Raw genomic sequence first — 15,906 nt, forward strand, 5'->3', positions numbered from 1 at the left:
TTAAACAGTCTCACTCTCTCACCCAGGCTGGAGTGCAGTGGTGTGATCTCAGCTCACTGCAACCCCCACCTCCCAGGTTCAAGCAATTCTCTTGCCTCAGCCTCCCCAGTAGCCTCCCCTAGGATTACAGGCACATGCCACCCTGCACAGATAAATTTTTTTTTTTTGTATTTTTAGTAGAGACGGGGTTTCAGAATGTTGGACGGGCTGGTCTTGAACTCCTGACATTGTGATCTACCCAACTCAGCCTCCCAAAATGCTGGGATTACAAGCGTGAGCCATGGCGCCCAGCTTCACTATGCCATTTCAAGCAAGAGGCTTGAGCATCTGCAGATTTTGGTATCTGAATGGGGATCCTGGAACCAATCACCCAAGAATAGTGAAGGACCACAGTATATAATTTGTATTTGTCAATCTTAAAGCATAAAAAATTTACAACAACAAGATAAAAAAATAAGAAGTGTTTTTATAGTGTGAGGATAAGTTTAGATTTATTTTTTCCTATGTGTAACCCTATGGTCCTGTGTTATTTGTTGAGAAAATATTCTATTCTGCCTTTAACTACATGGCAGCCTTTGTCAACTATAAAGGGACTGTGTATCCACAGATGTATTTTAGACACAGTTTTCTGCCCAGTGGTTCTCTTTGTCCCCTCTCATGAGGATGCTGCAGTTTATATAAACTTATAGAACCCCTTAAAATTTGGTAACCTGAGTCCTCTGATTTGTTATTGTAGGTTATTTAGTTTGCTTTTTTTTTTTCCTTGAGACAGACTCTTCCTCTGTCACCAAAGCTGGAGTTCAGTGGCTCGAGCTCAGCTCAATGCAACCTCCGCCTCCCAGGTTCAAGCAATTCTCATGCCTCTGGTTTAGTACTAGAAACTCCAGCAGGAAAATTAGAATGGCTTTTTGTCACAATTACTCTGATAATGTTAATAATACCTGTTAGACATTTTGCACATTACACATGAAGAAGAGTTTGAATCTCAGATAGAAACAAAAATACATCAAAAATCTTTAATGTAAGCACAGAATTCAATCATCTCGTGTATGAGAGGTTGGATGTGAGACGTCTTTTGAGTCTGGTCATAGTGAAGGACGCAAGGTGTCAATTCTAGTGAGAACAATTTCCAGGAAGCCATGTTCCGCTCTTGAGCGAGCACCCACTGGGCCTCATGCAAGGTAGAAAGAGCCTGCGTACGTCACCCTCCCATGATGTGGTCAGCATGTAAACTGCATGGGCAGGGCGCCAGATAACATCCTGTGCGCTGCTGAGCTGAGCTGGGGCGCGGCCGCCTGTCTGCTCCGGCGGCACCATGTCGCTCATGGTCGTCAGCATGGCGTGTGTTGGTGAGTCCTGGAAGGGAATAGAGGGAGGGAGTGTGGGGATGGAGATCGGGGCCCAGAGTTGGAGATGTGGGCCTGGAGGTGGAGTTATGGGCCTGGAGTGGAGATCTGAGCCTGGAGGGGAGATAGGAACCTGGAGTGGAGATAGGAACCTGGAGGGGAGATAGGAGCCTGGAGTGGAGATATGGGCCTGGGATGGAGATATGGGCCTAGAGATGGAGTGATGGGGCTAGAAGTGGAGATCTGGACCTGGAGTGGAGATCTGGGCATGGAGTAAAGATATGGGCCTGGAGGTGGAGATATGGGCCTGCAGTAGAGATATGGGCCTGGAGTGGAGATATGAGCCTGGAGGTGGAGTTACGGGCCTGCAGTAGAGACATGGGCCTGGAGTGGAGATATGGGCCTGGAGTGGAGATATGGGCCTGGAGGTGGAGATCTGGACCTGGAGTGGAGATCTGGGCATGGAGTAAAGATATGGGCCTGGAGGTGGAGTTACGGGCCTGCAGTGGAGATCTGGGCCTGGAGTGGAGATATGGGCCTAGGATGGAGATATGGGCCTAGGATGGAGATATGGCCCCGGATGTGGAGATATGGGCCTGGGTGTGGAGATATGGGACTGGAGAAGAGATATGGGCTTAGGATGGAGATCTGGGCCTGGGGTGGAGATATGGGCCTGGATTGGAGATCTGAGCCTGGATTGGCAATATGGGCCTAGGGTGGAAATATCGGCCTGGAGTGGAGATATGGGCATGGGGTGGGGATATGGGCTTGGGGTGGGGATATGGGCCTGGAAGCTGGGTCTCTGCACAGCCGGCAGCCCTGTTCTTCAGTGCAGGTGGGCACTGAGGGTGAGTTTACCTTCAGCCCAGCAAGGGCCTGGCTACCAAGACTCACAGCCCAGTGGGGGTAGCAAGGGAGGCCTGGTTTGCCTGCAGATGGATGGTCCATCATGATCTTTCTTTCCAGGGTTCTTCTTGCTGCGGGGGGCCTGGCCACATGAGGGTGAGTCCTTCTCCAAACCTTAGGGTGTCATCTCCCCACATAAGAGGATTTTCCTGAAACAGGAGGGAAGCCCTGTCAGGGAGTCTCTCATAAACTAGGAAGAGGGGACCCTGGGGTGCTCGGCCCACAGTTCCAACCTCGCCTCCCTGGCCTTTCATTCCCTTGGCAGAGTCAAGTTCTGTGGGGACCAGGGTTAGACTGGGGTGCTCAAAGCTGGGGTGTGTGGTAGGGAAGTGGTAGGAAGAGCAGATCCTCTGAGGACAAAGGTGTTACTCACACACTTCAGCATTTCCATGACGGTAGGGGCTGCAGTGTGGCTGCTGTCATTCTACCAGAAGAGGTGGGAAACCACAGCCATGGCCCTGACATTCCAAATCCTCTGATGGGGGCTCAGTTGTTTATTTTCGTTCAGGCATCCACTGATATTCCATTCACAAAGGACATGCCCTCCACCCCATGTCTACCTTGTGTTGTTTTATGTGAGTAATCTTACAGTATTAAAATCTAGTAGGAGTCTCTTGCTCAGCACTTGCTCAAAGTTCTCAGCTGACACTTTTGTTGTAGGGAGACACCATGTCTTTGAGGGATGGGTCCTTCCTTCAGCCCTGGGCACCAAGGTGTGATAGTAGCCATAGAAACATGGAAAGCCAGGAGAATCTTCTGAGCACAGGGAGGGAGGGGTGGCTCTACATCCTCCTCTCTAAGGCGGTGCCTCCTTCTCCCCAAGGTGGTCAGGACAAGCCCTTGCTGTCTGGTTGCCCAGCCCTGTGGTGCCTCCAGGACATGTGTTTCTTCAGTGTCGCTCTCGTCTTGGGTTTAATGAATTCAGTCTGTCCAAAGAAGACGGGATGCCTGTCCCTGAGCTCTACAACAGAATATTCTGGAACAGCCTTTTCATAAGCCCTGAGACCCCAGCACACACAGGGACCTATAGATGTCAGGGTTCACACCCACACTCCCCCAATGGGTGGTCGGTACCCAGCAACCCCCTGGTGATCATGGCCACAGGTCAGAGGGCTCATGTCTTGGATTCTCCTTGTCCCACCTCCTGAATCCCAGAGCTTCTGGTGGGCGTGTCCTTGAGGGTCCCATCACGCAGGCCCTAACTGTATTTGGGGTAAAGGGGGATTGAATACAGGGAAATGGGTGCTATGCTGGGAAGAATAATTGTCCCCAGTGATGACTGCATTCTAATCCCTGGAGTCTGTGACTATTTATGTTATAGGGGAAGGGACTGAAGGGGAAGATGGAGCTCAGGTTGTTGATGAGTTGACTTTGAGATAGGGAGATGGCCTGGACTGTCCTGCTGGGCTCAGTGTAATCACAAGTGTCCACATGAAAGGAGGAGGAAGAGGGGAGTGGGGATTAGAGCAGCCCAGTGGAAGTCTCCAACAGCTTTGAAGGTGGAGGAAGGCCAAGAGCCATGAATGCAGGTGGCCTATAGAGGCTGGAAAAGTCAAGGAACTGATTCTCCAAGGTCTCCAGAGGGAATGAGGCCCTGCAGATGCCTTGATTTTAGCCCAGGAAAAACAGGGTCCGCTTTCTGTCTCCAGAATCGGAGTCGGTCAGTGTGCTCTCTCCTGCTGCGATGCTTCTGATAATTTTCTACAGCAGCAACAGGAAAACAACACTGGAACCCAGGTCAAGGACAAGTTAAGAAATGACACAAGGATAGCCGGGCATGGTGGCAGGTGCATGTAATCCTAGTGACTCGGGAGGCTGAGGGCAGGAGAATCGCTTGAACCCAGGAGACAGAGGTTGCAGTGACCCTAGACCACACCACTTCACTCCAGCCTGGGTGAAGGAGTGAGACTCTGTCTCCAAAATTAATTAATTAATTAATTAAAGGAACCAAACAAGGAGAAGGTTGGCTACCCTGAGATCAGCAAGTGTGGGATGATGATGCCACCACCAGGCTCCATCCACATAGGGAGGGGTTGATACTCCTCAAACCAGCACCAGGAGCCAGCCTATGGAAGCTGGCACCATGGAGAAGGCACAGGCATGGCAAGAGTGGCTCCCAGTCCCGACCAGGAACAGGGTGTGTGGACACTGGTGCCTGCCTTATTCATCAGTTCATACCTTCTGCCAAGGATTGCAATTCATCCAAAAGACACTGAACCAGGCTGATAAGAGCCTGGATGTGCAGCCTATCCTGGTTCCTCTTTCACCCCCACATAAACAGCAGGAAAGACATTAGTGTGAAATAGATACAACACCCCAAGAGATGAGGCTAAGCCCAGTGGGAAGGGAATCAGAGGCTACTAGAGACAGAGGGACAGAGAAGAGGGAGGGAGACAGATGGAAGGACCTGCACCAGGAGTTATGGGCACAGAAAAGAACATGAAGACACAGAGAGGAAGGAGAGAGACAGACACCAGCAAGGGGAAGCCTCACTCATTCTAGGTGCCATGGATGGGATGATAAAGAGAGACGCCTTCTAAACTCACAACCTCTCTTCCTAGGAGTCCACAGAAAACCTTCCCTTCTGGCCCTCCCAGGTCCCCTGGTGAAATCAGAAGAGACAGTCATCCTGCAATGTTGGTCAGATGTCAGGTTTGAGCACTTCCGTCTGCACAGAGAGGGGAAGTTTAAGGACACTTTGCACCTCACTGGAGAGCACCATGATGGGGTCTCCAAGGCCAACTTCTCCATCGGTCCCATGACGCATGTCCTTGCAGGGACCTACAGATGCTACGGTTCTGTTCCTCATTCGCCCTATCAGTTGTCAGCTCCCAGTGACCCTCTGGACATCGTGATTACAGGTGAGAATGTCCGGACATTCTTCTCATTGTCATTGGGATGCAGAGTGAATGATCCACGACTTGAAACCCCCAAATGGTTGTAAGGAAGATGAGCTTGGTATTCTTATGGAGAGAGACTGACTTTGTGAGTTCTGTACGAACAGAGACAGAGAAACAGGAGACACAAGTACAGACCAGGTGTCATAACAGAGGACAGACACAGGGGCCATACCGAGAGTTAGAAAAGACAGAAGGAGTTAAAGGAGACAGACAGACAGACATGTCCCAGAGAGAGGTGTCCCTCCATGCTGACTTTTCTCAGAGACCTGGCACAGGTTAGAAGTTTCATTTCTGTTTTACCTCCACAAAGTGTTCTCTACCAGGAGAACCCAAGGACACCCATATTTCTGACCTGAGTTGGGCCCCGTGGCCTCAGGCCTTGTGGCACCTGCAGATGCCGTGTTTATTCTGACACCTCTGCCTTCCATGCAATGGAGAGTAATTGTCCCAGGATATCATGGCCCCAGGACACCAACCCCTGTATGCTATGTGAACCTGTGGTCTCCAGACTGGATTCTGAGGCTCACATTCCAAATAACCCCACATATGAGAGGATCACTGAGAGGCACAGAGAGAAATTAGGAACACCAAAAAGCAAAGACAAAAACACACAGAGAATGAGCCAGAGGAAGGAGATTGAGAGACTCACAGACACATAAAGAGAGAGAAAAGAGGGCAGAGAAGTGGAGACAATGATGGAAGGGGGCAGAGAAAACCACTAAAATTAGAATCCTGAGAGAGAGGCACAAGGACATAGAAAGATGGAGATGTGGGGATGAATTGCAGAGATTCCAAAGAGAACTAGAGAGACCGAGAGGCAGAGCAAGACAGATGATAGATGGATAGATATAGATAGATGATAAATAGGTAGATGATAGATAATAGGTTATAGATACATAGATGATTGATTGATTCATTAATAGATGATACATAGACATGATGATGAAGAAGATAGATAATACAAAGAGATAGAGAGGCAGACAAAGAGAGAAATCATAGAGAGAGAGAGAGAGGACACATAGATATAGATAATAGATGATTGATGGATAGACAATTGATTGATAAATAGATGATATATAGATATAGATGGCAGGTAGAGAATTTGTAGTTAGAAACCGAATAGATAAATAGATAGATTGATAGATAATAGATAGAAATATGCAGAAAGTTATGAACAGGACACAAAGTGAGAAACTCAGAATTTAAAAAAGTAACCTCAAGTCAACCAATCCAACGAGAGTCAGAGAGAATAAAGCAATCCAAAAAGGAAAAACATATCTAGAGGTGGGGAAGTGAGGTCAGAGACCTAGAGAGACAGAGAAGGTGGAAGGAGGAAGTAGACATGAAGAGAGATGGGGTGGAGGGTGAGAGAGAGAGAGAGAGCATTAGGCCATAGAGCAGGGGAGTGAGTTCTCAGCTCAGGTGTGAGGGGAGATGTGACAAGGAAGAACCTCCCTGAGGAAACTGCCTCTTCTCCTTCCAGGTCTATATGAGAAACCTTCTCTCTCAGCCCAGCCAGGCCCCACGGTTCAGGCAGGAGAGAGCGTGACCTTGTCCTGCAGCTCCCGGAGCTCCTATGACATCTACCATCTATCCAGGGAGGAGGGGGGCCGTGAACGTAGGCTCCCTGCAGGGCCCAAGGTCAACGGAACATTCCAGGCCGACTTTCCTCTGGGCCCTGCCACCCACGGAGGGACCTACAGATGCTTCGGCTCTTTCCATGACTCTCCCTATGAGTGGTCAGACCCGAGTGACCCACTGCTTGTTTCTGTCACAGGTGAGGAAAGGCCCTGCCTGTCCCATGTCCTGTGATCCTAGAGCCTTAGCTGAGGAGCTTCCTGCTGATGATGGAGAGAAGCATGGACAGATGCAGAGAGAAGATGCAGCATGGGTGTGAGGGAGGGATCAGGGTGCAGGATGGCAGACAGGGCACCTCCAAACCCTCCTGCACGGCCTGCATGGAGGCCCGCGGCCAGGGCTCCAGGCACCCAGGCAGATGGAGAAAGCGGTCAGAAGACACCCAGAGAAGGGGAGACTGGGCTCAGTTTGGGGAGATCAGAGGTTCCCTCAGCCCCTCAACCTTACCCATTTCCCAGAAGCCCATCCTGGCCTCTCACCCACACAGAGATGTCATCACCAGCAACCCCTACACCCTTTTCTTTTTGTTTGAAAAAATATTTATTGAGGTTAAATATACCTATATAGCTTACCACCTTTAACATTTTTTTTTTCTGAGGGGGAGTCTAGCTCTGTCCCCTGTGCTGGAGTGCAGTGGCACAATCTCAGCTCACTGCAACCTCCGCCTCCTGGGTTCAAGCGATTCTCCTGCCTCAGCCGCCTGAGTAGCTGGTACTACAGGCATGCATCACCATGTCAGGCTACTTTTTGTATTTTTAGTAGAGAGGGGGTTTCACCATGTTGGTCGAGTTGGTCGGTAACTCCTGACCACGTGATCCACCCACCTCAGCCTCCCAAAGTGCTGGGATTACAGGCATGAGCCACCCCGCCCAGCCACGTTTACCAACTTTAAGTGTAAAGGCTACTGGTTATAAATACATACATATATTTTGTTTGTTTGTTTGTTTTATCCTCCACCCTTTTCTTCCTGGCCTCTGGTAGCCACCATTCTACTCTCTACCTTCATGAGATCCACCTTTTAGCTCCTGTATATGGGTGAGAAATGAGAATCTTTGTAATGACTTCCAGTTCCATCCATGTGGCTGCAAATATCAGGATGTTATTCTTTCTATGGATGAGTAGTCTCCACTGTGCGAATGTACTACATTCTCTCTATCCATTCATCCACTGATGGGCAGGTAGGTTGACTCCACATCTTGGCTACTGTGAACAGTGCTGCACCAATCATACGAGTGCAGATATCACTTCGATACATTGATATACTTTCCTTTGGATATAAACCCAGTAGTGAAATTGCTGGATACTGTGAAAGTTCTCTTTTTAGTTTTTTGTTTGTTGTTTTGTTTTTGTTTTTGAGACAGTTTCCCTCTGTGGCCAGGCTGGAGTACAAGTGATGTGATCTTGGCTCATTGCAACCTCCGCCTCCTGGGTTCAAATGATTTTCCTGCCTCAGCCTCCCTAGTAGCTGGGATTACAGGTACATGCCACCATGCCTGGCTACTTTTTATTTTTTTTAGTATAGATGGGGTTTCCCCATGTTGGCTGGGCTGCTCTCAAACTCATGACCTCAACTGAGGTGCCCGCCTCGGTCTCACAAAGTGCCGGGATGACAGGCGTGATCCACCTCACCCAACCTCTTTTTAGTTCTTTAAAGGACTTCCATACTTTTCTCCGTAATGGCTGTACCAATTTACACTCCTACTAACAGGGTACCAGGGTTCTCCTTTCTCTACCACCTTGCCAGCATTTCTTTTGCCTGCCTTGCAGCTAAAAGCCATTTTATTTTATTTCATTTTATTTTGAGATGGAGTTTCGCTCTTGTCACCCAGGCTGGAGTGCAGTGGTGCGATCTCGGCTGACCGCAACCTCCACCTCCCAGGTTCAAGCGATTCTCCTGCCTCAGCCTTCCGAGTAGCTGGAATTACAGGCACACACCACCACGTCCGACTAATTTTTGTATTTTTAGTAGAGACAGCATTTCTCCATGTGGGTCAGACTGGTCTCAAACTCCTGACCTTATCAGATTCGCACACCTCGGGCTCTCAAACTTCTAGGATGACAGATGTGACCCACCTCGCCCGGCCTAAAAGCCATTTTAATGGGGTGAGATGACAACTCACTTTGATTTTAATTTGCATTTCTCTGATGATGAGTGATACTGAGCACTTTTTTGTATGTGGGGAAATTTCATGTCTTTTGCTCCTTTTTCAATTAAATCATTTGTTTTATTGAGTTGTTTGAGCTTCTTATATTTCTAGTTATTAATCCCATCTCAGATGCATAGTTTGCACATATTTGCTCCCAATCTGTGGGTTGTCTCTTCACTTTGTTGGTTTATTTTTAGTGGTGCAGAAGTTGCTTAGTTTGATGTAATCCCAATGGTCTATTTTTGCTTCGATTACTTGTGTTTTGAAGGTTTAAAACGAAATGTCTTCCTTCAGACAAATGTCCTGGAGCATTTCCCCAATATTTTCTTCTACGTGTTTCATAGGCTCAGGCCTTAGACTCACATCTTTAATCCACTTTCATTTGATTTTTGTGTATGGTGACAGGTAGAGGTGCAGTTTCATTCCTCTGCATGTAGATGTCCAGGTTTCCCTGCACTGTTTATTGAAAAGACTGTCCTTTCCTGATTGTGAGTTCTTGGCACCTTTGTCAAAGTCCATTGGATGAGCTGGGCATGGTGGCTAACACCTGCAATTCCAGCACTTTGGGAGGCCGAGGCAGGTGGATCACCTGAGGCCAGGAGTTCAAGATCAGTCTGGCCGACGTGATGAAATATCGTCTCCACTAAAAATATAAAAATTAGCTAAGTATGGTGGTCAGCACCTGTAATACCACTACTCAGGAGTTTGAGGCAAGAGAATTGATTGAACCCAGGAGGCTGAGGTTGCAGTGAACCGAGATTGGACCTCTGCACTCCAGCCTGGGTGACAGAACGAGATTCCATCCTAAAAGAAAAAAAAAAAACCGTTGGATGTAAATGCATGGATTATATCTGTGTTCTTCATTCTGCTCCATTGTTCTATGTGCTTTTCTTCATGCCAACGTCATGCTGTTTTGCTTACTACAGCTCTGTAATATATTTTGAGATCAGGTAGTGTGATGCTCCTGTTTTCTCTTTATACCTTGAAGTCTCAAGAAAGTGGGCGTCACATACAAAAATTATGGAAAAAAGAATCCCAGGACTCCCAGGGCCCAATATTAGATAACAGAGTGTTGGCCATGAACCAACCTCAAAGATTTCCTTTGAGTAGAGGACAGACACCCTCATTTCCTCACCTCTCTCCTGTCTCATGTTCTAGGAACCCCTTCAAATAGTTGGCCTTCACCCACTGAACCAAGCTCCAAAACCGGTGAGTACAGAACCCTCTTATATCTGCTTTTGGAAACTTGGAGAAGTGGAAGCCTTGGATTCAGGCGTTGACTCATCATCTCGCAGCTCTGACATTGTGTGCCTGTCTTCCACCATCTCTGAACTCCAGATTCTCCAACAGTGAAAGGGATCTGGGCCCAACACAGGGGTCAGTGAAATCTCTTCATCTCTCATTTTATGGAGCTGAAACTTCCTACAAGCTAGAAGAATGATCGCCAATCTGACATCCTTCTCAGGAAAAATGCAGTGTTTTTACTGCCTGCATCCCTACTACAGGATAAATTCCTGGGGGCTTGAGAGAGGGAAGGGAAGGGAACATCTGATGAGGGCGAGGTGTTTTAGAGAAGTTCCACTTGCCCAGGAATGAATTACAGTTGGTCATGAGGCAACCCTGGCTGACTCAGCAGAGCAAGAGCCTTGCCGTGACAGAGAACAGAGCTCATGCACGCACACTTCGACTCACTGATTCATTCAGCCACGGCCCCATGCTCAGGCTGTGCAGTGTGGAACCTTTTCCTGTTGTTGCCATAACAAATTTCCACAAGATTCATGGATGAAAACAAAACGGTTTTTTAATTATCTTACAGTGCTCTAGCTCAAAGTATGAAGTGCATCTCACTGGGCTAAAATCAAGGTGACAGCAAGGCTGCCTTCCCTCTGAAGGTTCCAGGCAAGAATCTCCTTCTCACTTGTCCCAGCTTCTAAAGGTTCCCACATTCCTTGGCTCCTGGTCCCCTTCCTCCTTCCTCAAAACCCACAAAGACTGGTCACAACTCACATGGCATCACTCAGACCCTTCTTCCTTACCACACCTCTTTCTCTCAATGCTGCTCTCCCTTCTTCCTCATCTTTTGAAAACTTGGGGATTCTACTGGGCTCACCAAGATGAAAATCCATCATAATCTCCCGGAAATCATTCAGGATACCCTTGTTTCAAGTTCAGCTGATTAGCAACTGTAGTTCCATCTGCAATCTTCATTCCTCCTTTCCGTGTAAAATAACATATTCACAAACTATGGAGGCTAGGACAGGGACATTTTGGGGTGGGACAGCATTTTCCTACCTTCCACAAACAGTGAACAAGATGCATTTGGCCTCTGCTCTTGAGACACTGATATTGCAGATGGTTAAATGGGAGGGCAGAAAAGGAATGCACAAGTGGACCAATAAATGAATGATCCATTGGGAAGCATCTGTGCATGAAATCTATTTGTTTGATTGTTCATTTGTTTATTGAGACAGAGTCTCCCTCTGTCTTCCAGACTACAGTGCAGTGTCACAATCTTGGCTCACTGCAACCTGCGTCTCCTGGATCCAAGTGATTCTCCTGCCTCAGCCTCTCGAGTAGCTGGGATTACAGGCAACTGCCACCATGCCCGGCTAATTCTTTTTGTATATTTTTTGTAGAGAGGATGTTTCACCATGTTGGCCAAGCTTGTCTGAAACTCCCAACCTCAAGTGATCCAACCGTCTCAGCATCCCAAAGTACTGGGATTAGAGGCGTGAGCCACTGTGTCCAGCCAGAATTCAAAATCAATAATAGATAATGCTGAGTGTATGATTTTGGGTGACAGAGAAGACCTCACTAATCAGATATTTGTGAAATTAATGAAAAATATGGATTGAACCCCTGAAAGATTGGCGGAAGGATTTTCCACACACAGCTGTCAGCCATGAAGGCATAAAGGTGAAAACAATCTGATGTGGAAGGAAGAGGCTCTGCCTCAAATGTTGGGAATGACGTGGGGAGAATGACAAGATGACTGTGGAGAGACGGAGAGCACACTGGGTACACAGGAAACTAAGGAGGAACAAGGAGTGTGTGTCTGATACTCACAGCCATTGGATTCACCTCGGGGTAACCAGGAATCCCTACATGATTAACAGCGACCGACATGAAAATAAGGGAGGCCCAGGTGCATAACTGGAATCTAGGAGACTGTGGAAAAGGCAATTCCTGCCCCACTGGTGAAATGTGGTGCTGATTTAGACCCTAAGTGGATGAAGCAGATGGATATAAGCTATGCTTGTGAGGTAGAATCATTGGCTGGAAAGGCTTGCTGGGTTTGATTTTCCTACTTGTTTAATCCTCGCTTAATTAATTTCTTTCTGAAATTTATTCATCCTACACATAAATCAATACCTGGCAAAGGAGTGGCACATATATGAGGGGTGGTGGAAATGAAGAGACCTATTATAGCATAATATACAAGTCTGTGAACGGTGGCTCACGCCTGTAACCCAGCACTGCAGGAGGCCAAGGCAGGTGGATTCCATGAAGTCAGGAGTTCCAGACCACCCTGGCCAACATGGTGAAACCCTATCTCTACTAAAAATACAAAAATTAGCCGAGTATGGTGGTGCATCCCTGTAATCCCAGCTCCTACTCTGGAGGATGAAGCAGGAGAATGATTTCAACCCAGGAGGTGGAGGTTGCAGTGAGTGGAGATCGCATCACTGCACTCCAGCCTGGGTGACACAAGGAGACTCCATCTCAAAAAATAAAAATAAGAAATGCATAAATATAATATAACACACACGAATGACAAAGGCACCTGAATTCCAATCATCATTTTTCTATTTCTCTATAATTACTTCTTTGATTCTTTATCTTATCCATTAGGCAATCAGCCTAAAACCTCTTCCCTATTTGGCTTTCTGTGAGCATGAGATCACATAGAAAATGTGAAAGCCCGCTGAATCCTCCAGCACAGATCGTGGAATAGAGAAAGTGCTCTGTTCATCGCAAAAAAAAAACTTGCCCACTCACCCAAATCCCCCACCTCACCCCTACTTCCAATCACCTGTGGAGATTCAGATAGGCCATGGGGAGGTAAACATTAATACTCCTTGGAGTGAGTCCAGATCTTGGAATCCGAGATCAGTGCCAGCACTAGCTCCTGCTCCCCTTTCCTACTAATTCACAGGAGGACAGGTGGTATTGAAGCAATAGATGGCCGAGGGGGTAGTCCTTCCCCCAGCCTCTCGGGTAGAACAGCAGCCTAACATGTGTCTCCCGAGATCACAAAGAGTAGCACGTTTCACACGGGCTTCAACACTATTTCCTGGCCGTTTGACATAAGAGAATTCTACTTTGCTTTTTTTATCTTGATTTCACTTTTGTTTCGTTTTCTTGGAGAATGCAAGTTGTTTGACTCAAGAATGCTGTGGATGTAGAAATCCTAAAGCACATTCGCTGTGTATCAATCCCAGTCCAGTCTTCCCAGAGAAGACTCTAAACACCTCCTGGACTGCACCTGGGCCTATGCCAATTCCTATCACTCACCGTCACTCCAGGGAGACAGAACACACAGAGAATACATTCCACAGGCAGGTTCATTACTAACAGATAAGCAGCGAGTGACAACAGAAGCCTACATTTCAATGTGAGCCACTCCCTCAAGGCTCAGAAAAGCTGCTCAGGACATATGGAGTCACCCCATTTGCAGTGTAGCTGGGGGAATCTACACTGGGTTTTGTACCCTGGAGCCACAGGAAGCACTCAGCTAAAGCACGGCATGACGTCCTCCTCCAGGAAGAACAGGAAGACAGCCCAGGCTGTTCTGAGACGTTCCTCCTGATCTCAGGATGTTGCTGTCTTAGTCCATTTTTGTTGCTCTAAAGGAACACTTGAGCCTGGGTAACTTCTAAAGAAAAGAGATTGGTTTGCCTCACAGTACTGCAGGCTGTACTGGAAGCATGGCACCAGCATCTATTTCTCGTGATGGCCTCAGGCTGCTCCCACTCTGGCAGAAGGGAAGGAGGGTCCGTCTGTGCAGAGACCACAGAGATCACACGGCAAGAGAGAGAGCAAGGGGGAGGGGGAGGGATGGAGCATCCAAGCTCTTTTTAACAACGAGCTCTCCGGGAACTAATAGAGGGGGAACTTGCTAACTCCGTCTCCTTGGGACAGCATTGATCTGTTCATGATGGATCCACCTCCATGACCCAAACACCTCTCAAGAGGCCGAACCTCCCACACTGGGGGTTAAATTTCAATGTGAGTTTTGAAGCGGTCAAACATCTCAACTAAAGTAGTTGTATCCTCAGCACGTTCTATGGTTACTATGAGAGCTATAACTGAGAAAGCAGGAGAAAACTGGGTCTCCCGCCATCTGGGTGCTTGTCCTAAAGAGATGCTGTATGTGGTTACCTGTCAATCAAGAAATGCGAGACAATTCATAAAGAGGAACTGCTATGATTAGCTTCTTATTGGTGTCTCATCTTCTTCCAGGTAACCCCAGACACCTGCACGTTCTGATTGGGACCTCAGTGGTCATCATCCTCTTCATCCTCCTCCTCTTCTTTCTCCTTCATCGCTGGTGCTCCAACAAAAAGAGTAAGTCTCATGAAGCAGAGGCCAGAGAGCTCAGGGCCATGTGGGGAAGCAGGATGGGAGCACTCAGGTGTGTGTTCCTCACAGGCAGGATGGTCCCTGGCCCAAGGCAGCAGCCACAGAGGCAGGACTTTCTAGAGAGAGCACCGGACTCCCTGCCCCTGCCTTCAGCTCACAGACCATTGCCTGATTCTGAACTGTATCCTCATGTCCCCTGTAGCCACTCACATCCAGGAGAAGGTTCCATGACAGGCAGAAAGTGGGAGACAGAATCAATGGGATGGGAACTCAGAGCTATTCATGGGATGGGTCCTTGAGCTCAGAGAGATAGAATGTCTGAGTCTGCTGTTGGCAACTGAGGGACCTCAGGCACCTATGGCCTCCCCCTGTATGTTGGTATCTGCTTATGAAATGAGGACCCAGAAGTGCCCTCCGAGCTGTTTTGTTGACTTCCGTCTCCTACAGATGCTGTTGTAATGGACCAAGAGCCTGCAGGGAATGGAACAGTGAACAGGGAGGTAGGTGCTCCTCGGCCCACCCTCATGGCTAGTGTTGTTCCCAAAGAGTCCTGGAAAACGTGAGCACCCTCCCTCACTCAGCATTTCCCTCTCTCCAGGATTCTGATGAACAAGACCCTCAGGAGGTGACATACGCACAGTTGAATCACTGCGTTTTCACACAGAGAAAAATCACTCGCCCTTCTCAGAGGCCCAAGACACCCCCAACAGATACCAGGGTGTACACGGAACTTCCAAATGCTGAGCCCAGATCCAAAGTTGTCTCCTGCCCACGAGCACCACAGTCAGGCCTTGATGGGATCTTCTAGGGAGACAATAGCCCTGTCTCAAAATCAGCTTGCCAGCTCCCATGTACCAGCAGCTGGAATCTGAAGGCGCGAGTCTGCATCTTAGAGCATCGCTCCTCCTCACGCCACAAATCTGGTGCCTCTCTCTTGCTTACAAATGTCTAAGGTCCCCACTGCCTGCTGCAGAGAAAACACACTCCTTTGCTTAGCCCACAATTCTCCCTTTCACTTGACCCCTGCCCACCTCTCCAACCTAACTGGCTTACTTCCTAGTCTACTTGAGGCTGCGATCACACTGAGGAACTCACAATTCCAAACATACAAGAGGCTCCCTCTTGACATGGCACTTACCCACGTACTGTTCCACCTTCCCTCGTGCTGTTTCACCTTTCTTCGGACTATTTTCCAGCCTTCTGTCAGCAGTGAAACTTATAAAATTTTTTGTGATTTCAGTGTAACTGTCTCCTCTTCAAATAAACATGTCTGCCCTCATGCTTTAGGTAATATGACACTGTATTAACTGAAAGAAACCGCTGTTATCATTACCATGTCCATATAACCCCATCTGTTCTCTACTGGGTTCTCACCCCTGGACTCTG

At 48.0% G+C, this 15,906-nt stretch overlaps 1 pseudogene; it reads left to right on the plus strand.

The window, feature by feature from the left end:
• Positions 1–1,315: 1,315 nt before the first annotated feature.
• LOC115933097 (killer cell immunoglobulin-like receptor 2DL3) lies at positions 1,316–15,642 on the plus strand (annotated as a pseudogene).
• The last annotated feature ends 264 nt before the right edge of the window (positions 15,643–15,906 follow it).

Source organism: Gorilla gorilla, chromosome 20, assembly GCF_029281585.2.
Source record: "Gorilla gorilla gorilla isolate KB3781 chromosome 20, NHGRI_mGorGor1-v2.1_pri, whole genome shotgun sequence".
Classification (NCBI taxonomy): Eukaryota; Metazoa; Chordata; class Mammalia; order Primates; family Hominidae; genus Gorilla; species Gorilla gorilla.